The sequence below is a fragment of the Erinaceus europaeus genome, chromosome 2 (assembly GCF_950295315.1).
Source record: "Erinaceus europaeus chromosome 2, mEriEur2.1, whole genome shotgun sequence".
NCBI classification, from domain to species: domain Eukaryota; kingdom Metazoa; phylum Chordata; class Mammalia; order Eulipotyphla; family Erinaceidae; genus Erinaceus; species Erinaceus europaeus.
The window spans coordinates 106,332,501-106,344,507 of record NC_080163.1 but is presented as its reverse complement, the minus strand read 5'-3'; the positions used below and the strand labels follow the sequence as shown (position 1 = coordinate 106,344,507).

The following is a 12,007-nucleotide window of genomic DNA, read 5'->3' as shown; positions in this document are numbered from 1 at the left end:
ATTAATAATGATAATACCCAAAGAATTCACATATCAGCATTCCAAGAACAAATCTGAATTTTATATATTTGATCATGGTTTCCTAGACAAATCAGAAGGTCCCTGTAGCAGTAACACTCACAGCAAGAACCTCATCCCCAACCCTGCCCATCAGGTTCTGAACAGGAAATACAAAAATACTCTCACCATTAAGGTACGCAGAGTAATGAACTGCCACACAAATCACAAAGCCTTCTAGAGCTCAGTGACTACTACCTACAATTTCTAAAAATCACAAGGTAAGTACAAAGAGAGATGAAAGAACCATTTTACGGGGCTCAGGTGGTGGCACAGCGGGTTAAGCACACGTGGCGAAAAGTGCAAGGACCTGCGTAAGGATCCTGGTTAGAGCTCCCCCCCCAGCTCTCCACCTACAGGGGAGTCTCTTCACAAGCGGTGAAGCAGGTCTACAGGTGTCCGTCTTTCTCTCCCCCTCTGTTTTTTTTCTCCTCTCTCCATTTCTCTCTGTCCTATCCAACAACACCGACATCAATAACCACAACAATGTTAAAAAACAAGGGCAACAAAAGGAAAGTAAATAAATAAGTATTTTTTAAAAAAGAAAGAACCATTTTACTAATTTTGTCTCAATGGCTAAGCAAAGTGTAACGAGAAAGAAGTGAGCACTGAATTGAGGGGAAGGGCATAGAGTTCAACCCTATTTAAATATCTGCTGCTGCTGCATTTCATTCAGAAGCCTAGATGAAGTGGGGGTAGATAGCATAATGGTTATGCAAAGAGGGAGGCTCCAAAATCCCAGTTCAATCCTCTGCATCACCAGAGGCCAGAGTTGAGCAGTGCTCTGGTAAGAAAAGAAAAAAAAAAGCAAAGAAACAAAAACAAACAAAGCCTAGATGAGAGAACTGATCTGCCCAACCCTTAGGCAGCACTTGGTATTTTGAGCATAAGCAATGGTACCAATACTTAGCGGTCTCCTGCAGTCAACATTTCCAGTCTTTATTTAGACTTTATTTAGATAGGAGAGACATAAATATTTCACTTCACTATCCATGGAGTACCTTCTGTTGTTGTCCATGATGCTTGTGGTGCTCCTGTTTGGAATGAGGGTTCTGTACATGGAAAGACATGTACCCTACTGGGTGAGTTATTTCCCTGACTTGAGGAGACCAATTCCATCCTGCTATTTGCTCCACAAAACTACACAGGGCAGCAGTCGATGCCATCTTTTCTCGGATGGGAAAGTTTTAAATTTTCTCTTTTACACAGTTTATTTATGACTATAAAATATCACTATGATATTTATCTCTGATCTCCCCTCCCTGTCTCTGTCACAGAGGAGCATAAACAAGAGCAGAATTCCTCCCTCCCCTCTGTCCTTTCTTTAAGCAGGGAGCCTAGTGACAGATGGTCACAGACATGACATCTTTTTTTCATGTCAAATTCAAGATCAAATTCAAGAAAAGTGACCCAATGCTTCTTCCCTTACATAGTCATTATCACGTCAGGGAGAAGTGACAAAGTGATAATGGCCGGCTTTGAATTCACAGGCCTAGACACAAAGGCATCCAAGTTAGGACGTCCTGTCCCAGGATTCGTTCTCTTTGAGGCTGGAAAGATTCTGGGATGGCCATCACTAAGAGAAGGGGCATAAATCAGGTCATTCTTTCTTTTCTTTTTTTAAATTGCGTACTGACTGAGGAAGAGGGGCACACATGGGGAGATCTTGTTTGTCTAGCTAGCAGGTCTTGCATAGGTGTTGAAATGGAGACTTGCTAGACAGTTGATGCCAAGGGAGATTTTTACTTCAAAGAGTCTGTAAAACAAAAGTATACTTGCTCTCATCTTTTTGGGCTTATTCCAGGGGAGCCAGGACACTCAAGAGAACAAACCTACCCTTCTCTTTGTGTTTCTCTTTGGGTTGTGGTGTGGGTTCAACCTCAGACAGACCAACAAGCCAGGGATAATCAATGAGTGAGAACTCCCCATGGGTGAGTGTCTGGGGGTGGATTCAGGAGACTAATTAATGGTTTAAACCAGAAAGCTGAAAAAGTTGAGAAAGACATTTTCTTCTGATAAATTAATTCTATTCTTACCCTCAACATTTGGTTTAATGAAAATGCAATCTACCTATTCTTAGCAAAGGCACTTGGATAACTTGTTCAGTGCTTCTTTGGGGTCACTTGTGACCGAGACTCGTGAAAAGCTGGGGGAGAAACGGTAGGGTCACCTATTTTTTAGAGTCAGAAGGAATCTGTAATGGCTGAGAGCCTTTCACTTTCCAGTTGAGGGCATACAATTCGAGAGCAGTGCTGTGACTTGTCTAAAGTCCTACAGTTGTGAGGCAATGGCAGAATAAGGACTGAAGCTCAGGTTTTTGGTGTCCAAGTCCAGCTCTTTTTCCAGAGCCAGTGAGTGTGGCCTCTGAGACTCAAAGAGAGCAAACAGACTGTGTGGGGGGGGGGGAGTTGTGCTGAGAAAGCAGCGAGATGCCAATGATTTGGAAAACTGAGTGACTGTGAGAGAATTGGAAGGAAAGATAGCAGTAGCAGGTAGAATTAGAATCTAGATGAAATAACACTTAGGATAATAAAACGTCCATTTGTAAGTTTTACAAGAGAAAAATGAATGCTGTGAAAAGGGTGAGGAGTAAGGAAAATAGAGGAATGGTCAAGCTAGGGCAATTAAGGAACAAATAGGAGGAAAAATGGGGAATAAACACAGAAAAGGGAGGAGTGTACTAGGGAAGGCAGAGATTTAAAGGATCCCTAAAACTAAGGATACAAGACCTAGTAGCAGGAAGTGGACCCTAGCACATTAAGACAGGCACTGTCTTTATCTTGAAGCTACAGGAGATTCCTGCCTGTAAAACTATCCACAGTTAGGGGCTGGGGAGTGGAGCACCTCATTGAACACACAGGTTACCATGCAAGACCCCAGTCCCCACCTGCAGGGTGGAAGCATCACTGGTGATGGAGCAGTGTTGCGGATGTCTCTCTTTCTAGTTCCACTCCCCCTCTCAATTTCTTTCTGTCCTATAAAATCAGTAAATAAAAATTTCAAAAAGTATGCACAGCTGATGCTTCAACAACCCCTCTGCAACTGAAAAATGCCTCTATCACTTCTGACTTCTCCCGTAGTTAATGACTACAGCCTGCTGCTGAAGTCTGACCTGTCATCTATACAGTCAGTGAACACATCTTTGGTATGTTCTAGGTATAATGGATTCTTGTAATATAGTGAACCACAAACAAACAAACAAAGTCATTACAAAAACACAAGGGAGAACTACAGTGGCCATAGGGGAGGCACAGGATTTTGGTGGAGGACACAGTGGTTTACACACACTATACATAGAAGGGAAACTATATTCCTGACATCTTAAAACTTTGTAAACCACTGTTAAATCATTAAAGATAACATTGTGATGCCACTTTACACCTGTGAGAATTCTATACATTAGAAAGGGCAGTAGCAACAAATGTTGGAGATGCTGGGAAGAAAGGAGACTTCTGCACTACTGGTAGGGATGTAAATTGGTTTAAACCTTCTGGAAATTTCTCAGAACACTAGAAATAGATCTGCTCTATGAATCCATTGCTTCTGGTGGCCTTCCCCCCCACCTTTATTATTTTTTTTTCCTCCGGGGTTATTGCTGGGCTCGGTGCCTGCACCATGAATCCACTGCTCCTGGAGGCCATTTTTTTCCCCTTTTGTTGCCCTTGCTGCTGTAGCCTCGTTGTGGTCATTATTATTGCCATTGTTGATGTTATTCGTTTTTGGATAGGACAGAGAGAAATGGAGAGAGGAGGGGAAGACAGAGAGGGGGAGAGAAAGATAGACACCTGCAGACCTGCTTCACCACCTGCAGGTGGGGAGCAACTCCCCTGCAGGTGGGGAGCCGGGGGCTCGACCGCGATCCTTATGCTGGTCCTTGCGCTTTGCACCACATGCGCCTAACCCACTGCACCACTGCCCGATCCCCCCCTCTATTTTCATTTGACAAGACAGAGAGAAATTGAGAGGGATGGGGATGATACAGAAGAGGAGAGAAAAACATCTGTAGACCTGCTTCACATCTCATGAAGTCCTCCCTGCACGTGGGGAGTGGCGGCCTCAAACCTGGGTTCTTGCACATGGTGATATAAGCACTTAACCAGGTGCACCACTGCCTGGCCCCTGCTCTCAATTTCTTTTTTCTATTGATTTAATAATGACCAACAAGACCCTTAAGCTCCAGTAGTCTGGTGGGTGAGACCATTCCTAGCTCATAGAACTCTTTAATTCCATATTGTGGGGTGCACTTCCTAACAAAGCTGCTTTCAATTTCTATCCATTATATCAAATTAAAAAAAAAAAAGCTGCCAGAAGTAGTGGGCAGATTGTGTAGGCATCAAGTTTCAGTGATAACCCTTGTAGCAAAAATATAAATAAATTACTTCCCTTGGGAAATTTTTCTTTTTCTTTTTTAATGTTTATTTATTCTCTTTTGTTGCCCTTGTTGTTTCATTGTTGTAGTTATTATTGTTGTTGTTACTGATGTCATCATTGTTGTTGGATAGGACAGAGAGAAATGGAGAGAGGAGGGGAAGACAGAGAGGGGGAGAGAAAGACAGACACCTGTGGACCTGCTTCACCGCCTGTGAAGGGACTCCCTTGCAGGTGGGGAGCCGGGGACTCGAACCGGGATCCTTACGCCAGTCCTTGCACTTTGCGCCACCTGTGCTTAACCCGCAGGGAGATTTTTCTTATCTCACATTTGTCCCCAAGCTTCCTCAACTTAGATGATACTTCTCCACTTCCCCACACCTTCAAATAACTTTATTTTGCATCTACCATTCTTACAATTACTTAGTTATCTGTTTCCCTCTTTAGTCTGCAAGCTCCTTGAAATGTGTCTTTGAGTTCTGCATTCCCCAGCACATAAAACTGGCGTTGGACTTTTATTGAATAAAAGTCAATACTTTTATTGAATGATGGTGTGCATAAATGAATAAAGGAATGCTGGACAATTAGTAATAAATAGGAAATGTCTAATAACCCAAGGGAGTAGACAAAATCTCAGCCAATGCATGCCTATCAGGTTGTAAATAATTTAATACTTTATCTATCAGTGTGTCTTTGCAATGAAACACTTAAAGACTTTCATTTCCTTTAAAGAATTCCTATTTTCTTAGAGGGGACATAACCACTTTTGGAAAAAGAGTCTCTCTGGGGGTTGGTGTTGCCTGGAGCAGTTTCAAGTGAAACTAGCAAGGCTTTGTGTTCAAGAGAATAAAACATACTTTCAAAATGTAAGCTAAAAGCCCAATGCTTTCTTAAGTTAATAAGGCATCAAAGAATATGAACATAAAGATACACAGAAGAAAAATCTCAGACTATAGCCTTTGACTCACTCAAATTACAAATCACCACTGCATAAACTTTCAGGTTTAAGATTTCACCATTCTGACTTTTTCTTTCTACACCTCCCCCATTTTATTGGAGGGGGGCAGTAATGGTTTATAGCACAGCTGTCTACATATGGGCACAATTTCCCAGCTCTGTATGATAGGTGTCTGCACAATACTCTCACCCTCAACCTAGGACACCAGTCCCCCCCCCCCCCACTTCCTCCTGGCCCAAATCTTCCACTTCCAACCCTTCCCCAGAGTCCCTTGCTCTGGAGCAGTATCTCACCCCAGTCCAAGATTCACCCCACATTCTCTCTGTCTGTATCTCCCAAGTTGCACCTACATTCGAGGTGATTCAGTATTCATCCCTCTCTTCCTGACTCATCCCACCCACCACCAGGTTCCACCCAAGGTGAGGCAGAGATTATGATTTTAGTTTCTTGTCTAATCTCTAGGTCTTTAATGGTTTTGGTTCACCAACATTGGTCATAACGCTGTCCATTTTGCCCTCCCTTTCCCTATGTATTTGCTTTCTTCTTTTGCTGTTGTTGTGTTCTAGGTTCTTTTTTTTTTTTTTTTTTTCTTGCCTCCAGGGTTATCACTGGAGCTTGGTGCCTGCACTACAAATCTACTGCTCCTGGAGGCCATTTTTTTCCATTGTTGTTGTCGTCTAATAGGACAGAGAGAAACTGAGAGAGGAGGGGAAGACAGACAGGGGGAGAGAAAGATAGATAGATACCTACAGACCTACTCCACTGCTTTCACCCTTGTAGGTGGGGACCTAGGGGCTTGAATGGGATCCATGTGCTGGTCCCTGCACTTCACTCTATGTGCACTTAACCCACTGCGCTACCACCTGCACCCCTATTGGGTCTATTTTATTGATGAACTTAATTTAGAGCTGAAGTTCCTTTGCTTCTTGAAATGTCCCTTACAACACACCTGCACCCACCTGTAGCTTGGTAAATTCTATTTTTTAAATTTATTTATTTATTTGGGTAGAGACACAGAAAAATCAAGAGGGGGGAGGGAGAGAGACAGAGACACCTGCAGCACTGCTTCATCACTTGTGAAGCTTTCCCCCTGCAGGTGGGGGCAAGGGGCTTGAACTCAGGTCCTTGTGCATTGTAGCAGGTGTACTCAACCAGATGCGCCACCACCTCGCCCCACAGGGTAAATTCTTTCAAACATCATGAGATTCAATTTTTTCCCCCTTTATCAAGTTGTTCCTAACTGTGATCTTTCAGCGACTGCTGCTCTATGGCCATGCCCCATTCCCCAAGTCTTATCCTGACTTTTTCTTGTTTTACCCAGAAACTGCCTAATGTATTTAGAAACTTAGGCATTGGCTCCTCCTGATTACAAGATTATTTCCATCTTTCTTTTAGTGTTATAACTGTAACCTATCTAGCTTAAAAACATCATGTAGCGGGAGTCGGGCTGTAGCGCAGCGGGTTAAGCGCAGGTGGCACAAAGCACAAAGACCGGCATAAGGATCCCGGTTCGATCCCCGGCTCCCCACCTGCAGGGGAGTCGCTTCACAGGCGGTCAAGCAGGTCTGCAGGTGTCTGTCTTTCTCTCCTCCTCTCTGTCTTCCCCTCCTCTCTGTCTTCCCCTCCTCTCTCCATTTCTCTCTGTCCTATCCAACAATGACAACAACAATAATAACTACAACAATAAAACAAGGGCAACAAAAGGGAATAAATAAATAAAATAAATATTAAAAAAAAACATCATGTAGCTTGCCTTTACTATAACTTTCCATTTCTAGTGTTTGAAATAGAATGAGGTCTGCCTTCTAATCGGTGCTTGACTAGAATTCAGTAAATACTGAATTTAATTAATAGCTTCCTTTAAAGAAATTATATTTTTTTCAATTTTTGCTTTTTATAGACTAGTTTTTAATTAAAGGTTCAGAGATAGGAAATTTCACTTACACAACCCTTATATTTGTAAAATAAATTTAGAGGCAACATCTATACTTTTTAGGTGGGGATACAAAATGTTGTTTTCCCCCCTTTTGTTGCCCTTGTTGTAGCCTTGTTGTGGTTATTATTGTTATTGTTGATGTCGTCTGTTGTTGGATAGGACAGAGAGAAATGGAGAGAGGAGGGGAAGACAGAGAGGGGGAGAGAAAGACAGACACCTGCAGACCTGCTTCACCGCCTGTGAAGCCACTCCCCTGCAGGTGGGGAGCCGGGGGCTCGAACCGGGATCCCTACGCCACGTGCGCTTAACCTGCTGTGCCACCACCCGACCCTCATGTTTTTTTTTAATGCTTTATTTAAAAAAAAAGATGTCTTTATTTGTTTATGGGGTGGGGAGAAGGAGAGAGACTCAGCATCTTTCTGGTACATGTGAGCTGCCGAACGAATTTAGGACCCCGTGCTTAAGAGTTCAAAGCTTCATCCACCATACCGCCTCTTGGGCCCCGAATGGTATGTGTTTATATCAACATTTCTCAGATGGTGGATGGCCTCATATTAAAAAGCATGGATTTAGCAAATCTTGTGGTGAACTGAGAGGTAGGAATTCTGTCTTGAAGTCTTGAGTGTGTGCATTTCTAAGACATGTTGACGGGGGAGGGAGGATTCTATGTGAGGGTGTGTGTGTGTGTGTGTGTGTGTGTGTGTGTGTGTGTGTGTTGCCTCTCTTAGAGTCACTGGAGACATGTACTGGTGCTCCAAAGTCTCCTCCACAGATTGCCTTCCTCAACACTGGGAGAGAGAGCAGAAGAGAAGGGCGGTCTCAAGTATTTTCAGTCTGAAGATATTCTGAAGCCACTTCAGGATCCTGGAATAATAGCAAGGGGCTTTCCCTGGGAAGGCTGTTTTTACTTTGTTGCCATAAGAATGGGACTTAGACACTGCTTAATATCTGAATAACCAACATCCCAATGTTCTCCAGTTTTTGAGATCACAGAAAAAGAAACCAATGTTTCTTTTCACTGGCTATCCAAGTGTAAATTTCTTACCCTTTTATCAAACAATCCTTTGGAATGGCTAGTGCATCTAACACAGTCTTAGGGTAAATCATTTGATAATCACTGTGAAAGGGAAATCACTAAATGGCCACAGAGAGGAGGCTATCAGACAATCTATCTAATTTAGACAGTTATATAATTAGTTTTAAGAGGGAATTCGACACTTTTGGAGGCTGCTTTTATTCACTCTTGAGCCATTATAGAGCCATTTAGCACTTCTAGAACATTAATTTGTTAAATGGAACATGCTGAAAGAGTTAATGTAGCCTTGCAACTAACCTCACATTGCAAGGACACAGCTGATATACTGAGAAAATCTGACGAACCTGGTTTTATTTATTTATTTTTTTCTGGGATTTTTTCCCATTTCCCTTTCTGCTTGGAAACCACCACGGCACTAATTCTTCCTTAAAACTGCTCTATGGGAGAGCTTTGGATTAAACCAAGTTTTTAATAAGTGTATTGCTTAGTAGTGCTCAGGTTAATGTTTAAAATGTACATAGTTACTGTATCCCACTGCCAACACATTTTTACTGATATCCTTGAGGCTACACTCTCTGGTTGAAAATTAAAAGGAAAACCATACAACAAATAAACAAAACAGCAAATATGGAAACCAATCAGCACAGCATTTTCCCCATGATCTTAAGTGATCTGCTGAGGTCTCTGAAAGACCATTTTTATTTATTTATTTATTTATTTACTTATTTATTTATTTTATTATGACTACAAGTTAATAGGAGTGTACATAAACACCATTCCCACCACCAAAAAACTGTGTCCCATCCCCCCCTCCCTCAGTGAAGCCCAACATCCACCCTCACCGTCACCCTTAACATAGAGATTTTTCACTTTGGTGCCCTACTCCAAATTCAGTCAAATCCTGCTTTGATTTTCCCTTTCTGTTCTTCTATCTCAACTTCTGTTGATGAGTGGTATCATCCTATACTCGTGAAAGACCATTTTTAACATCCTGAAAAGATGGGAGAGGAAACTGGACACCATTTTAAGATAAACATGTTTATAATAAGGACCCACTTTACTTCTAATGCAGCACTTGGCAGAAACAACAATGAAATGTGGTTTCTATGTTTGAGTTTAGGGTCGGATGTCAGATGTTTATCAAAGGCGAAGTCATTGTCTCAGTTTGCTCCTGGGGAAGATGCAACTATAATTTCTCTAACATAAGCAATTCTAGTTAAACAGTAACACACATGAGAACACAGCTAGGCACAGCTGTCAGGCTATTCAGACAGGCTTCAGTGTTAAACAGAATAGGCACATCTTTCTGAATTTGAGATAGTGGGCATTGAGTTTTCTTTTTTCTTCTCTCTCTTTTTTTTTGCCTCCAGGGTTATTGCCTGGGCTTGGTGCCTACACCACGAATCCACTGCTCCTAGAGACTATTTTTTCCCCTTTTGTTGCCCTTGTTGTTTTATCATTGTTGTGGTTATTATTGTTGTTGCTGTTGTTGGAAAGGACAGAGAGAAATCACGAGAGGAGGAGAAGACAGAGAGGGGGAGAGAAAGATAGACACCTGCAGACCTGTTTCACTGCCTGTGAAGCGACTCCCCTGCAGGTGGGGAGCCGGGGGCTTGAACCGGGATCCTTATGCTGGTCCTTGCATTTTGCGCCACGTGCACTTAACCCGCTGCACTACTGCCCGACTCCCGGCACTGAGTTTTCTCTGTTTCTTGTGCTCAATGCATGCTACAGTTTGAATTTTGTGTACAGGTGCTACTCACACGGCCTCCCTCACATTCTCTGAGAGCCTTTTATTCCTGCACTTTCCCAGAGTGTCAGAACTGATGACCATAGGAGTCGTGGGCTTGCCAGGGGCACAGAGTTAAGTTGATTATAAAGAAATGGTTCAGAAGCTCATTTTGAAATTGCTCAGCTCAAATGAGGGACAATAAAGCACCCAAATGAGAAGCTAGAGACCCATCTCTACCTACACAAGTGTGTAGAAGCTGACACTCATTTAGTTGCTTTGTACATCTGAATACAGCACACAAAAGACCACAGTCTGCTCTAAAGCTTGAAACAGTAAATGTTTCCAGACAGAAAAGCCCACACTAACCTGATGGTGTGTATGTACAAACTGGCCAGAGTGTAGAGCTTTATTTCATGTCTTCTTTAACCAGATAGAAGAGCCTCTGTGTACATCCAAGTGGTTTGCATTTTATGGAGGTGAGCAAGCACAGAACTATGAAATGCCATTTACTATTAAATAATTTATTCTCTTGCCTGATTCAATACACTGGATTTGCTTTTGTGTGCATTCCAGTGGAAGAAGTGTGGTTTCACTTTGCGTCTAAACTTTTTAAATAATAATTTTTTAGCAGGTGAGATCTTTTTGGTCTCTCTGGAATTACTTTTGTGCAGGAATCATAGCGTGTGATAATTATTTTTGAATAGCATGAGGAGAATCACTGAAGAGTCCTTAATATTAAGTGAAGGGAGTACCTAGGTTATGGTGTTTCCATATAAGGGGACACCATTCATCAGTTTCTACTCTACAACAAACCCAGTGCAAGAGCCCTGCTGTCATATGGCTTTTTTTTTTTTCCCTCCAGGGTTATTGCTGGGCTCGGTGCCTGCACCATGAATCCATCGCTCCTGGAGGCCATTTTTCCCCCTTTTTGTTGCCCTAGTTGTTGCAGCCTCGTTGCGGTTATTATTGCCATTGTTGACGTTGCTTTGTTGTTGGATAGGACAGAGAGAAATGGAGAGAGGAGGGGAAGACAGAGAGAGGGGGAGAGAAAGATAGACACCTGCAGACCTGCTTCACCACCCGTGAAGCGACTCCCCTGCAGGTGGGGAGCTGGGGGCTCGAACCGGGATCCATACGCCGGTCCCTGCGCTTTGTGCCACATGCGCTTAACCCACTGCGCCACCGCCCGACTTCCTGTCATATGGCTTTAATAGCAATAAGAATGATTCTAACTCAGAATTCAAAGTTGAACCATAAGCCACTTGACAACTTCTGTAGTCTTCCTATCACTTTTTTTTTGAGACAGAGAAATTAAAAAGGGATGGGAACAGAGAAGGAGTGAGAGACACTGCTTTATCACTTGTGAAGCTTCCCCCTGGCATATGGGGGCTGGGGGCTTGAACCTGGGTCCTTGTGCATAGTAATGTGTGTGTGATCTTCCTAGTACACTACCACCCAAATCCTGTAGTCTTTGTATCTTATCAACCAGTAGTAGGTCTAATAACACTGGCCATTTCCCTTAGTGAGTCATGAGGATACAATAATGAGAAATAAGAAAAGAAATTGATATGATGAAAAAAGACATCCCTAGTTTTTGCAGTGAAGGCTCTTATTCTTCAGACACCATCTGCAGGGTTCGAAAATAGCACACCTAGTTAAGCATGTGCTAGTTTTTTTTCCCTTTTGTTGCCCCCCCTTTTTATTGTTGTTGTAGTTCTTATTGTTATTGTCGTTGTTAGATAGCACAAAGAGAAATGGAGAGAGGAGGGGAAGACAGAGAAGGGGAGAGAAAGATAGACACCTGCAGACCTGCCTCACCACCTGTGAAGTGACTCCCTTGCAGGTGGGGAGCCAGGGGCTCAAACCAGGATCCTTATGCCAGTCGTTGCACATTGTGCCACATGAGCTTAACCTGCTGTG

At 42.8% G+C, this 12,007-nt stretch overlaps 1 protein-coding gene and 1 long non-coding RNA gene across 6 annotated transcripts in view; one reads left to right on the top strand and one right to left on the bottom strand.

Annotated features, from left to right (window-relative positions):
• Positions 1–12,007, bottom strand: part of TENM3 (teneurin transmembrane protein 3) — a 1,349,345-nt gene that overhangs the window by 31,384 nt on the left and 1,305,954 nt on the right. The gene's annotated exons all lie outside the window — the stretch shown is intronic.
• Positions 6,822–12,007, top strand: part of LOC132536602 (uncharacterized) — a 204,079-nt gene continuing 198,893 nt past the window's right edge. Inside the window, exon 1 of the long non-coding RNA XR_009548110.1 lies at positions 6,822–6,922. This is a non-coding gene — a long non-coding RNA (uncharacterized LOC132536602). The remainder of the gene's footprint in view (positions 6,923–12,007) is intronic.